Consider the following 12,989-nt stretch of genomic DNA (forward strand, 5'->3'; position numbering starts at 1 on the left):
TCTTTCTCGACTCGAGGAATCCAGGATAGAATGGTCACTAACCGGCGCAATCATCAGTTCATGTAGAGTTGTCATGAGCGGTACAACCTTTGGCTCTTGTTGAATGATCAGTGGACTGCACAACCTTTGGCCCGTGTATCTGTAAAGAGTGTGTGTATGTATTGCCGCGACTAAGTAAAAGTTTATCGATCGGATAGGAGGGATATAACACGGGGACACAACGAAGGAAACATCATTAAACGTTGACATCGGCGTTCCTGAGGAACAGGTATAGATGAAGCAGAAGATCAGGATCACGGCTACCTAAGATATCCCGGACGGGGATCTCCGATTGTCTGCCTTGTGCTCTCAGTGCTCTAGAGAGCTGAAAGCGAGCAGTATGGAACCGGATACACGACCAGACAACATGCTCGATGTCGTGGTAGCCATCGCCACAATCACAAAGATTGTTTGCTGCGAGCCCAATGCGATAGAGATGCGCGTTTAGGTTGTAGTGATTGGACATAAGCCGAGATATCACGCGAATGAAATCACGACGTTATATTATAATAATACATTTTAGTAGGAATATCTTAAAATTCAGAGGAAGTAGGTTAAGTTAAGGTTAGGACTACGCGCTTCAACTAATTAAATAGTACCAAGTAGATATTTTCATTCAAATTTTACCATTTGAAAATTGCCTTTTAGCCTTCTAATCTGATAGAGAATAGTTTGGATCCCAAACTCGAATGTCGCCACTGATACCCATGTTGATGGGATTTTGAGAAAATATGTATATATATGAATTTGTATTTCTTATGAATAACTGTATTCTACTAGTCAAGCCCTTTCATTTGATACCAATATTGACCGGGTTTTGAGGAAATATGTGAACCACTGTTTTGTGGAGGCGGCCATTTTGGATTTGCATTCCTCATGCATAACTGTGTTCTACTAGCCAAGCCCTTTGATTTGATACCCATGTTGATGGGGTTTTGAGAAAATATGTAATCCGCCATTTTGTAGCAGCCGCCATCTTGGATTTTTAAAATAATGAAATACCCAGTTTTATAATGACTGCAGAGATAAAGGTGTGATCCAAATGTCAGACCAATCGGTCAACAGGAAGGGGGTTAAATTTCTTTTAATGTGGTAAAGCGCTACAAACAAACATGTTACAAACATACAATCATACAAATTACAGAGCAAGCCAAATAACACCGTTTAATAATTGTCTTCACCATAGCCGAAAAAGATTTTTCCCCTTCCAGTACAAATAAATAAGTGGGAACACTGAAACTACCTGGCATTTCGATTTCACACAAATGTCTAATATGACGCACTGTTTGCACTGAGAGGAATAGTTAGTAAATACGACGAATTTTTTGGTACATGTTACCAATTCTCTAGTCATTTTCTACCCTACTAATCATTGGTACATATTACGAAAGAAAAATGGTAGGCACAAACGTCAAACAAACTACGATTTGTTGGTCCAACATTGGTGCAATATCAGTGAAAATTTTGCTTCTCATTTGTAAGAGATAATCATCAGGGATAATAAAAGTGTGTTTTAATAATTATTTTTAATTTAAAAAAATTCTATTTGATTACATTTAACTCCACATACTTAGAATACATTATAATAATAATATATAATTTATTCTATGAGCAGAGTACACGAGGAAAGTTCCCGTTACTCTTCCTGCTGCATCGCTCTAGTTTGCATTATTTAGGAAGTGTCGGTAGCACCAGCACGTTCCATCCGCATTTTGTTCTCTCGTGTCTCTATGAATAAAAGAAATACATATGTTAATGATATTAAATATGTATATATGTAATGAAATGTAACATCAACAAAATGCTTACCTCCGAATCGCTTCATGTCCAAAATAGAAATGGCGATTGCAAAGTGCGCACATCACAGATGTTAGGTATGACAAAAAAACAAAGTTACTAATGGTATGAAGTAAAATCTACGAATCTCTGGTAGGAACGTTCATTGCGTCTGACATCGCTTTTACGCAATTTTGGTAATATTTACAAAACATTTGTATATTTTACCAATGTTTTGGCTACTAAAGATTTGGTAGCTGCTTTTACTAAACTATTTCTCCAGTGTGGAAGCAATTGTCATTTATCTATTGGCGCCAGTATCTAGAAAATTTTCTATTCGCTGGCGTGGCCAATTACTTGTGCGATACTTGCGCAAGTAACTGGAGCCGGGTGTTTACATGGCTCTAATAACTAGACTCTAGTGATTGGATTCTTCTACTAGCGCGTTGACTGGCACCGTCTAAATCAGCCTTAATTGACCTCTAACTTGAACAGAGTGTCTGTTCTCTATTCACTGGATACTTCAACTAGAGCGCTGACAGAGTGCTGACTGACTTTAAAGGCTGATTTAGACGATGCCAGTCAGCGCACTAGTTGAAGCATCCAGTGAACAGAGAACAGACACTCTGTTCAAGTTTCTTTTACCAGTATCGAACAAGTGATTGGCCTCTAACTTGAACAGAGTGTCTGTTCTTTATTCACTGGATACATCAACTAGAGCGCTGACTGGCATCGTCTAAATCAGCCTTAAGGCCAGGTGCCAGTCAATGCGCTAGTAGAAGAATCCAATAACTAGAGTCTAGTTATTACCCAGCAAACATTAAATCGCATAACAAGCGTATATATAACATCATATGCCCTAAAATTTGGTTGGCATATAATACGCCTAACTGGCATATGCATGTAAAAGTGGAGGCCATATACATACATGGCAAATGCTTACCGAATTTGTTTGGATGAATATGCAACTTTGACCGGCTATAATAGCGATTATTTTGAAATTGAATACGACTTTTGCCATACTCATATACGATTTATTACAGACATGAAAAAAAACAAATGGCGCGAAATATTTTCGTGAAATGTTTATTATAGCCTCACGAATCGCCATTTTTATATATGAGTATTTATGTTTGTAGAAATAATAATTGTTTGACTTGTGTTGGGAGTGGAATATGAATGTTTAAAATGGCACAAATTGATGTTTGCTCCGATGTGGGTTCGAACTCCGGTCGTCTGGATTATCATCCACCAGCTATCTCGCGCGACTATCTAAAATTTAATTCAACAGCGGTTAAAACTTTCGAGTGCATCAGCATTTATTGACATTTCAATATGATGTAATATGTTCTTTATTAGGATCTAATGTGATTTACTGTTTCATGATTTTCTTCAGCATGCAACACGATTTACTGCAGTATTGAATCGATTTAAATTACACGCTTATACGACACACAAACTGCATCAGCGTAATATACGCATATGATGCGGATTAAATATATTTTATGACAATGTACATCATAAAACTGATTTTTATTATACCGAATTGCGACTTAATTTGATAATGATATATAAAAATCGAGTTTTTACATTTTATGCGATTTCAAATATACACGATACATACTTTGATTGATATTATATGCGATTATGATTTTTCGGATTTCTTGTAAGACTTGGTACGTGCAAAATTATACGATTTAATGTTTGCTGGGTAGAGCCATGTAAACACCCGGCTCCAATTACTTGCGCAAGTATCGCACAAAAATATCAAATCAAAGGGCTTGACTAGTAGAACACAGTTATGCATGAGGAATGCAAATCCAAAATCGTCTCAACAAAACGGTGGTTCACATATTTTCTCAAAACCCGGTCAATATTGGTATCAAATGAAAGGGCTTGACTAGTAGAAAACAGTTATTTATGAAAAATACAAATCTAAAATGGCGGCCACTACAAAATGGCGGATTACATATTTTCAGAAATTTATGGAAAATTATGAAAAATGTAAATCCAAAATGACCGCCATGTTTTTTCAAAGCCCATCAATATGGGTATCAAATGAAGGTGCTCGACTGGTAGAACACAGTAGATCATGAAAAATCCCAACAAACATCGAAACATACCTTTAATTCTACTGTCATTATAAAACTGCGTATTCCATGTTCATGGAAAATTTGATTTGGCCGCCACTAGAAAATGGCATTTTGGATTTGCATTCCTCATGAATAATTGTGTTCTACTAGCCAAGCCCTTTCATTTAATACCCATATTGAAGGAGTTTGGGAAAATATGTTATCAACCATTTTGTAGCGGCAGCCATCTTGGAGTTTTAAAATAATGAAATACCCAGTTTTATAATGACTGCAGAGATAAAGGTGTGTTCCAAATTTCAGATCAATCGGTCAACAGGAAGGGGCTCAAATTTCTATTCATGTGGTAAAGCGCTACAGACAAACATGTTGCAAACATATAAACGTACAAACATACAAACATACAAATTACAGGGTAAGCTAAATAAAACCGTTTAAATACAGTTCCTATCAGTGCTTTATGAGAAAAATCTGAGTTCTTACCGTACAGAACAAAACAAACAAAACTGAAAAAATATACCTTTCCGGATAAATTTGTACATTTGCCAACACTGGATGGTTCGATGGTACAAGGAACCGAAGTACGTAGAATAGAAGGTAGTCTCCTCCCTGCTTTGTTCAAGTAGTGGTAGGCAAAGAAAAAAAGCAAAAAAGACGGGTGAGTAATGTCGGGGACATAACCGGAGTGACGTAGGACTATACAAAGGGGACAGCTTTTGTTAAATATATATTTTTTATATATTGTTTTATTTTCCTCTCCTACGTGAATACCTACCTATCTAAAAAATGGATTAGTTTACTGTTTACTCTTTATGAACATGTTGATGGCTCTGAAAAGAACCTTTGGTGTTGTGTTTTTGTTATCACTCGATATCCCCATCTTGTTCGGTTAAACCTTCCTGTTTAGCTATTGCGTTTGCCACTCGCCACAGCTTTCACAGTTGGAAAATTTCTTTCCGTCCAGCTTGTGCCATATTGTACAGAAAATTACATTTAATGGCACGTCGCATTACCACCACTCAATGTCGGATTGGAGGTAATTTTAACCTGTAATTGAACATTTGCGATAACAGTGGTACAGTGTCAACTTTCAATGTGGGGTCATAATTTGGACCCCGAAATCTATGTATACAAAAAATGTCCAACTAAATATGTCGCATTACAGGTCCATCCAATTAGCTAAATGTCGAGCTAAATGTAAATTACTGTACTTTCAATCTGGAAACAATTTAAGAATTGGTGAAAATTGAATAATCGGAAAAGTCCCCAACTATCAATAAGCTCAGAACAACTGCCAAATTCACATACTCATCAGATCCTGGCAAACAAATTATGAAAAAATCAATTTGTGTTTTATTATAATTTTGGATATTATTTTAGAATGCATTGAACTGTATTTCGTAAACTCTTTTTTGAAAGGTTTAATGGCCCTGATAAGCGCCGTGTTTTATGGAATGGTTCCAATTTAGAAAACTTAATACTCGTCGTTTTAAAAAAAATCATTTCGAACGCCCTCGATGCCGCCTTGTTCTGGTTTTGCCACCAAAGCAGATTGTATAAAGAACAAACTTTTTTCTTCCGCTACCTGCTGTCGTTTTGCGATTGCGTTTGCCACTCGCCACTCGCTGCAACTGCCTGTTGTCTTGATGTCCACCGAACCGAATGTGGTCTGTTCTGAATGCGGGTTTTCTTATCGTCGCGAGCAGCTTTGCCAGCTAACTCGATCACTTCGGCGGCCGAAACTATATAACGCCGGCTAGGTGGACTGGTGCACTGGTACTAACGCGCTCGGCCTAGCTATCCTTGCGGGGAACTCCAGACTAACACGGTTTGAGCGAGATTTTGCCTTTCCCTTCACTTTTCCTCCTTTGCCATATCCAACCATGGCTGCTTGTGTTGGTTTGTTGATGTGATGTGATGCGAAACGATGTGGTGTACGGTTTCGATGAGAATGATCGTTACGGCAGCGGAGCGGGGATTTTTAAGCTGACTGGCTGGCTCGAGAATTACGCATGTGTGAGACTGCGACCAATGTTTCGTTCATATTTTTTCTTTTTCCTTTCCAATCGTGCTTCATTCTATTTCGCTGCTGCTCTGGTTGCCCGTTTTGGTCGGTACAATTTGAGGAGCACAAAATGGACCAATCAAAAATGGGCACATAGTGCATTTGGACAATGCTTGATATTTCACAATTATTCAATTATTTATCTCAAGAAAAATTAAATGTTATTCGTTATGATAGATGCGTAGATATATTTCCTATCAATTGATGCAAAAACCTTTGCGATCTATTGAGAAATGCTCGAGTTATAGGCGTTCCAAATCTTGCATTTTTTCTTACCTGTTCAGTGCCTAGATTTTCATTTCACCCCCTATATCTTCCGGTTAGACGTAGTCCTACGTCAAAATTGTAATAAACCATCGGTTGAACTCATATAAATTCGAACATTTTTGAATTTTTTTAAATTGTAACAAAAGAACTGTCTCAAAATATGTTTCCAGGGCATGAAACAACAGTTTACTTAATCATTTTAAAATTAAAAACAGTGAAATTATCGCACCTGTATTATAAAAATAACGCAAAAAACGATGAACGAATGTGTGGAGAGGTTATATCGAAGCAGTGTCGTTCCCGCAATTTGATAATATGATGAAAGATGAACACTGCTGATTTTTTTGCCTTTCATTGAAGCATCCATCATGAATCATCGCGACGCTTTCATTGGTCTCAGTTTGGAGTGTTCAGCCGTAGTGGGGCCACTTAAGGGACCAAATTGGCGTTTCTGGAAAATGAGAAAAACATTTCCTCCATCCCGGATCATCTTCCGAAGTGATTGCAAATAAATATTTTGCACTTTCGCAAGAAGTGAATGTGTAAATTTGGAATTTCGTGTGAAACCATTGAAACGGAACATTTTGGAAGATCCAAGAAGCGAATGCATGGAACAGCTGAAAACATCTCCGATTAGTTTATCTCATTACAATTTATATAAAAAACACTTACCTCCAGTACGAAGACGTCTTCTTTGCTGATTATAGGTTAAAACAGTATCCCCAAAAGAATCCGGCGAAAAATAAAGCGAACAAACAAATATGTTTCGCGTATCGAACGAGCTTTTGTATTCGAAAAAGTTTAACCATTTCCGTCTCAACAATTTGTTGGTCGGAAAATGGTGGAAAGTTATCCGACTTTCTTCAAAATTTTTCTGCTCCGGCATCGCGGGACGTTGCACTTCGACATATTGTTGGAGTAAACAAACACTGCTCAGTATGAAATCGATAAAAAATCACATCAAACCTTACCTACAGTGAAAATGCGGTACACTATCGTGATTATCGTCGGCTCGACCTACGATTTGGTCAATTTTTACGATTTTTTGAACTTTTCAAAACAAGAAATATTGCAAAAACTTCCGAACATCGTACAAATTGAGGATTGTTTATTACTATCTTCTTTATGTGCGCGCTCCGTGTGTATACACAGGTAATATCACTTACCTTCTATTCTACGTACTTTGACAAGGAACATCAAATTCAATTCCCTCAACGTATACATGGAAGAATCTTCATTCGCGTTGACGGCATTGTGCTTCATGTGTTCGATTTGTGAAGCGAAAATAATAATAGACAATGAAATCATGGAAATATCAGGAAATTTATATAAAAACAGCTGATGAAAATTCAGTACGACGTGTTTTAATTAGTAAATTAACAAGAAGTAAAATTTTTCATTAAAATTTTGACAATTTAAAACTGCCTCCGGGCCTACAAAACCGATAAAGATTAATTTGCCTCCCAAAATGGTTATCGCCACCAGACGTCGACACTGTCATTCGTCATCGAGGATAAAGTGACAGCCAAGGTGTCCAGTTGCTGAAAATGTGAATGAACGCACAGCCAGGGGATAGTAACTTCAAGCAAAAAAGTGGGACCGATTCGAGATTGCTTTTATGTAAACAGTGAACTTTTTTTACACTCTAAAAATTGCTCCGACTTGCACTGACAACTGAATGATATTGTCAATTTGTGCGAGGTGCCTCAAAACAGCTGGGAATAAATATTGTTTATATACAGTAAGTTACATTTAATGCGACGTTTATATTATTGGACAGACCTGTAATGTGACACGTTTAATTGAACATTTTTGTAAACATCGAGTTCGGGGCCCAAATTATGGCGCCACATTAAAGTTGCCACCAGACGTAGACACTGTACCACTCACATCGCCAATGTTCAATTACAGACCAAAATCGCCTCCAAAGCGACACTGATTGGTGCCTCGGCATGTCGTATCAAATTTAAATTACTGTATTATATTGTTATTTATGTTCGCATCATAGGCAACGCACACATTTATTTTCCACTTGCAACAGTTCTCACGATGATTGGATGGATGAATATACGACTTATACATGCATCTAGTACGACTATTGTCATGCGTATATACAATTTACTACAGACAATCAAAAACCGAATGGCGGAAAACGTTCTAATTATAATAATTGTTATAGATTTTTGTAAATACATGTATATTTGGAATATTACTTTTAAAATTATTTTTAAGTCCGAATATTTCCGGTTTCAAGAAAAGTGAAAGTTAAAGTTGCTTTTTTTATTTTTAACTTTTAAGAACGAAAGATTATCTGTTTGCCGGTCTTTTGCGTTCTGATAAACATAGTGACAAAAATAAATTAGTTCCACTTCGTCATTCAATTGCACTTAACTCAAAACTGTAAACATGAGATTATGAACTTGACAAACCAAGTTGCCAAGTATGCCAACCCAGCAAACATTAAATCGTATATAGAGCATCGAATATCTGATATTTTGGGTGGTATATGATGCGCCCAAAGAGCATGTACAGTAAGTTACATCTAATCCTCGACATACCGAGGCACTACTCAGTGTCGCATTAGAGGTGATTGGCCTGTAATCGGACATTCACGATGATAGTGGTACAATGTCGACATCTGGTGGCAACTTTCAATCTGGGGCCATACTTTGGGTACCAAACTCGATGTTTACAAAATATCCAATTAGAGATGAAAATGTCCAATTATTTGTGTTCCACTACTGTACATGCAAGGTTATTAGGCAATACCTAATAACATAATAAGTCTGTTGTCATACGAATATACGATTCATCACTGCCATAAAAAAATGGCGGAAAATATTAAAGTAAAATGGTCGGCCTGGGGAATCACCATTTTTGTATGTATATAGAACCTTTTTAAACATTTATGTTTGTACAAAAAGGAATTAATCAATTGACTTTTAGGGATATAAATGTTTGATATGAGTGGTGTCGACGGTTGTAAAAATGCTCCGATGGGATTTGAACTCCGGTTGTTTGGATTATCAAGCCGCAGCTATCCCGTATGGCTATCTGAAATATGATTTTAGGGCAATTAAAGATCTTACATATGATACGAAAGAGTTGCAATCGGATACGTCATTACTGTTTGTTTATTGTGCTTTAGTGGAAATATCGCAAAATAATAATGGTTAAATAAAGTTCAGTACTACATGGTTTGAGTAATCAAATAACATGAAGTAAAAAATTTCATTCACATTTTAACAATTTAAAATTGCCTTCGGGCCTGCCCAGCAAACATTAAATCGTAAAAGATTCGAGGGGTTGTATCGGAGATACGACCGCTTAGAACATAGGACTACGCAATCTTTTTTCATTTGAAATTTGATGGTTTATCATTTCGAATATTATTTACGAATACGTCGAAATTCAATAAATAACTTTTTAGTAAAAAGTTCCGGGAACTTTGAAAAGGTTTAATGGCTTACGTAGTTTTGTAGAATCATTTCGAGAAGCAACGATCATTTTTTGCCTTTGCGAGAACAATACACTAATTGGTCACATGTCGCAATTTGTTTCTTTATATCAATGCACGCATTGCACTGAATATAAACGAGAGGCATCTTCCGTGCATCGCCATCAAAAACGAATGAACTGTCTGAGTTTCAAGTGTCTATAATTCAAAAGAAAAAGAAAAAGTGCATCGTCATTCAAAAAGCATCAAACACGCGTCTAACATATGCACACAGTTGCAGTGCTAAAAACGAAACATCGCGAGAATGACCGTTTATGAAAAATCGTTTCTCGACTCTCGGTCAAAACCGTCAACAAAGTTTCTCTAAGTTTCTATGTTTCGCGCAACGAAAACGAGCAACACACAAAAAACCATACATCGATGTTTTGAAGCGACCTATAATCATTTGCACTCTTCTCTTCTTTCGCCTTCTTTGCCATGACTTGGATGGTTGTGTTAATTGCAATGCCAGATGCACTTCAGTGAAATATTCGCTAGCGTTCACAGCTTGAGGGGAAACATTAAACACAAAACGAGCAGAATAAGCGACCTTTGTTGTTTCGGGCACAGAAAGATTCTGAGAGTTTTCGTCAGAGGAGATGCAATACTTATACGCTAGCGACAGCTTACTTATTATGCAATGGTGGAGTTTACTTCGCAAATTTTCTCTTTCCGCTATCCCCCTTCGTTGTTACTGTTCTAGCGGCTGCATAAGATACCCGTTATTGACAGCTCTGTTCGGGAAAGCACACAAACGGACAGAACAAATGTATGGGAAAATGGGAATGCTTCCAATTTTCATCAATTTAAACCATATACAGACTATGGGAATGTGATGCATATCAAACAAAAAATCTAAGAAAATTTCCAATTTGATTGGTATGTGAATCGTTTAAATCCGTTCGTAGAAAAAAATAGATATTAACGTTAACTTTATTTCATAAAAACGTGACCTGTTTTCTGATTTGGCACCCTTATTGTAAGACGTAGTCCTATGTCAAAAATCTAAAATTGGAGGCGATATACATACATCCAAGACACATTACTTGTATGATGTGTATAACTGGCATATGCATATGAAATTGGAGGCCATATACATGTATATGGGTTATATGATGTAATATAAACGATAATTATACGATTTAAGTTTTTCTAGGATGTATGCATATCGCCTCCACGTTTGCATGTATGGGTTGGCAGGCGCATCATATACATGCAATTTATATTAATCATACTTGCATGTTTGTGAATATAATCTTCAAAATGAAATCATTACACTAAACCTTCGTTTCAAACAACTTATGCAGTAACCAAATCACGCAATAAACATCAATAATTGCTGGGAATCTCTTATCAATATTTGTTCAAATTCAAAAAGGTGCTTAACCCCAGTTTTGTTGACATTTTTTATGCATTCAATTAAATCGTACGATAAATCATATATAAACATAACATTCCCACCTTTCATCCTTCATTAAACACCTCGTAGTAAATTTGGAAAAATGTCGTCGAACGAAAAAGAGCGTCGTGAATTAATACTGTGCACTCATTTCGAGAATCCGGAGTTGTCACATCGGGACATCGGTAAGATGCTGGGAATCGTTCAATCCACGGTCAGCAGAGTACTAAAACGATACTTCGAGAACCTAACCATCGACCGGAAGGTGAAGAACGGCAAAAATGGATGCTCCGTCAGTGAAAAAGATCACAAGCGCGTAGTTAAGCAGTTTAGACGTGATCCGAGAAGTTCGGTCCGGGATGTCGCCAATAAGCTGAATTTGTCAGGTTCATTCGTCCAGCGGACCAAGCAGCGGGAGGGCCTGCGTACATACAAGGTTCAGAAGGTTCCTAACCGCGACGAAAGGCAAAACATGGTGGGGAAGGGGCGGACTTTCGTCAGCTGCCGGGCCTGTTGTTCTTCTCCTCAAAGGACAAATTCAGCGTTCCGGAGGAGATTCGCAAGCAGAAACTATCCAAGTTTGCCAAAAAGTACATGGTGTGGCAAGCGATCTGCTCTTGCGGAAAGCGGAGCGCCCCCTTCGTGATGACCGGCACGGTAAACGGGCAGGTTTACCTTAAGGAGTGCCTACAGAAGCGCTTACTACCACTATTGAAGCAGCACGAGGGCCCGACCATCTTCTGGCCGGATCTCGCTTCGTGCCACTATTCAAAGGACGTGTTGGAGTGGTACGAAGCCAACGGGGTCACCTTCGTGCCAAAGGAAATGAACCCGCCCAACGCGCCGGAGCTTCGCCCAATAGAGAAATATTGGGCGATTATGAAGCAGGCCCTCCGGAAGAACCCAAAAGTTGTCAAATCGGAGGCGGACTTCAAGAGAAAATGGATTTCTGTTCAAAAAAAAAATGGGTGGGTTATATCTATGATATAACCGCAAGATTGACGTGGGACTACCTTGGCTTAGCAATCATTTATTTGTATTGATTAAATTTTTGATTGAATGAAAAAAATTCCGAATTCAATGTGCTGGGGAAACACATTTCAGCCGGAACAAAAATGCCCTCTACTTACATGTGTTTGTAATGCCAATTTCCCTACGCTCCTTGTATTTAAAGTCTGTGTTAGGGAAACATATTTCAATCGAAACAAAAATACCCCCTTGCATGTATTTGCAATGCCAATTTCCCCACGCTCCATGAATTTGAAGTCTATGTTACGGGAACATATTTCAGTCGGAACAAAAATGCACCCGACTTACATGTATTTGCTATGCCAATTTCCCCACGCTCCATGGATTTGAAGTCTGTGTTAGGGAAACACATTACAGTCTGAAAAAAAATACCCCCGACTTTCATGTATTTGCAATGCGATTCCTCAAACGCTGCTTGGTTTTGAAGTCTGTGTTAGGGAACACATATCGGTGAGAACAAAAGTCCCCATACTTTTATGTATTTGGAATGCAGATTTCCCCAAGGCTGCTTGGTTTTGATGGCTGTGTTGGGGAATCCGTAAATCGGGCCAATCAAAACGAGGCAGTTAGGGCGTTTAGATAACGCTTAACATTTTACAGTTATTCATTTGTTTATCTAATGAAAAACGACATTTTATTAATTGCAATAGAAGCGTAGAAATATTCCCTATCAATTGATGCAAACATCTTCCCGATCCAGTAAGAAATGTTCGAGTTATAAGCATTCGGAATCTTTCATTTTTTCCTGCATGCTCTGTGTTTAGGTTTTCATTTTACCCCCCATATACTCCGGTTAGACGTAGTCCCACGTCAAAAACCACAACCTGA

At 37.8% G+C, this 12,989-nt stretch overlaps 1 long non-coding RNA gene across 1 annotated transcript; it reads right to left on the reverse strand.

Annotated features, from left to right (window-relative positions):
- Positions 1–5,949: 5,949 nt before the first annotated feature.
- Positions 5,950–7,389, reverse strand: LOC129778300 (uncharacterized). Its single transcript, XR_008743414.1, has 3 exons — positions 7,209–7,389; positions 6,910–7,137; positions 5,950–6,854 (listed from the first exon to the last, which is right to left on the reverse strand). It is a non-coding gene; the product is annotated as an uncharacterized LOC129778300 (long non-coding RNA).
- Positions 7,390–12,989: the final 5,600 nt, after the last annotated feature.

The sequence above is a fragment of the Toxorhynchites rutilus genome, chromosome 3 (assembly GCF_029784135.1).
Source record: "Toxorhynchites rutilus septentrionalis strain SRP chromosome 3, ASM2978413v1, whole genome shotgun sequence".
Taxonomy (NCBI): Eukaryota; Metazoa; Arthropoda; class Insecta; order Diptera; family Culicidae; genus Toxorhynchites; species Toxorhynchites rutilus.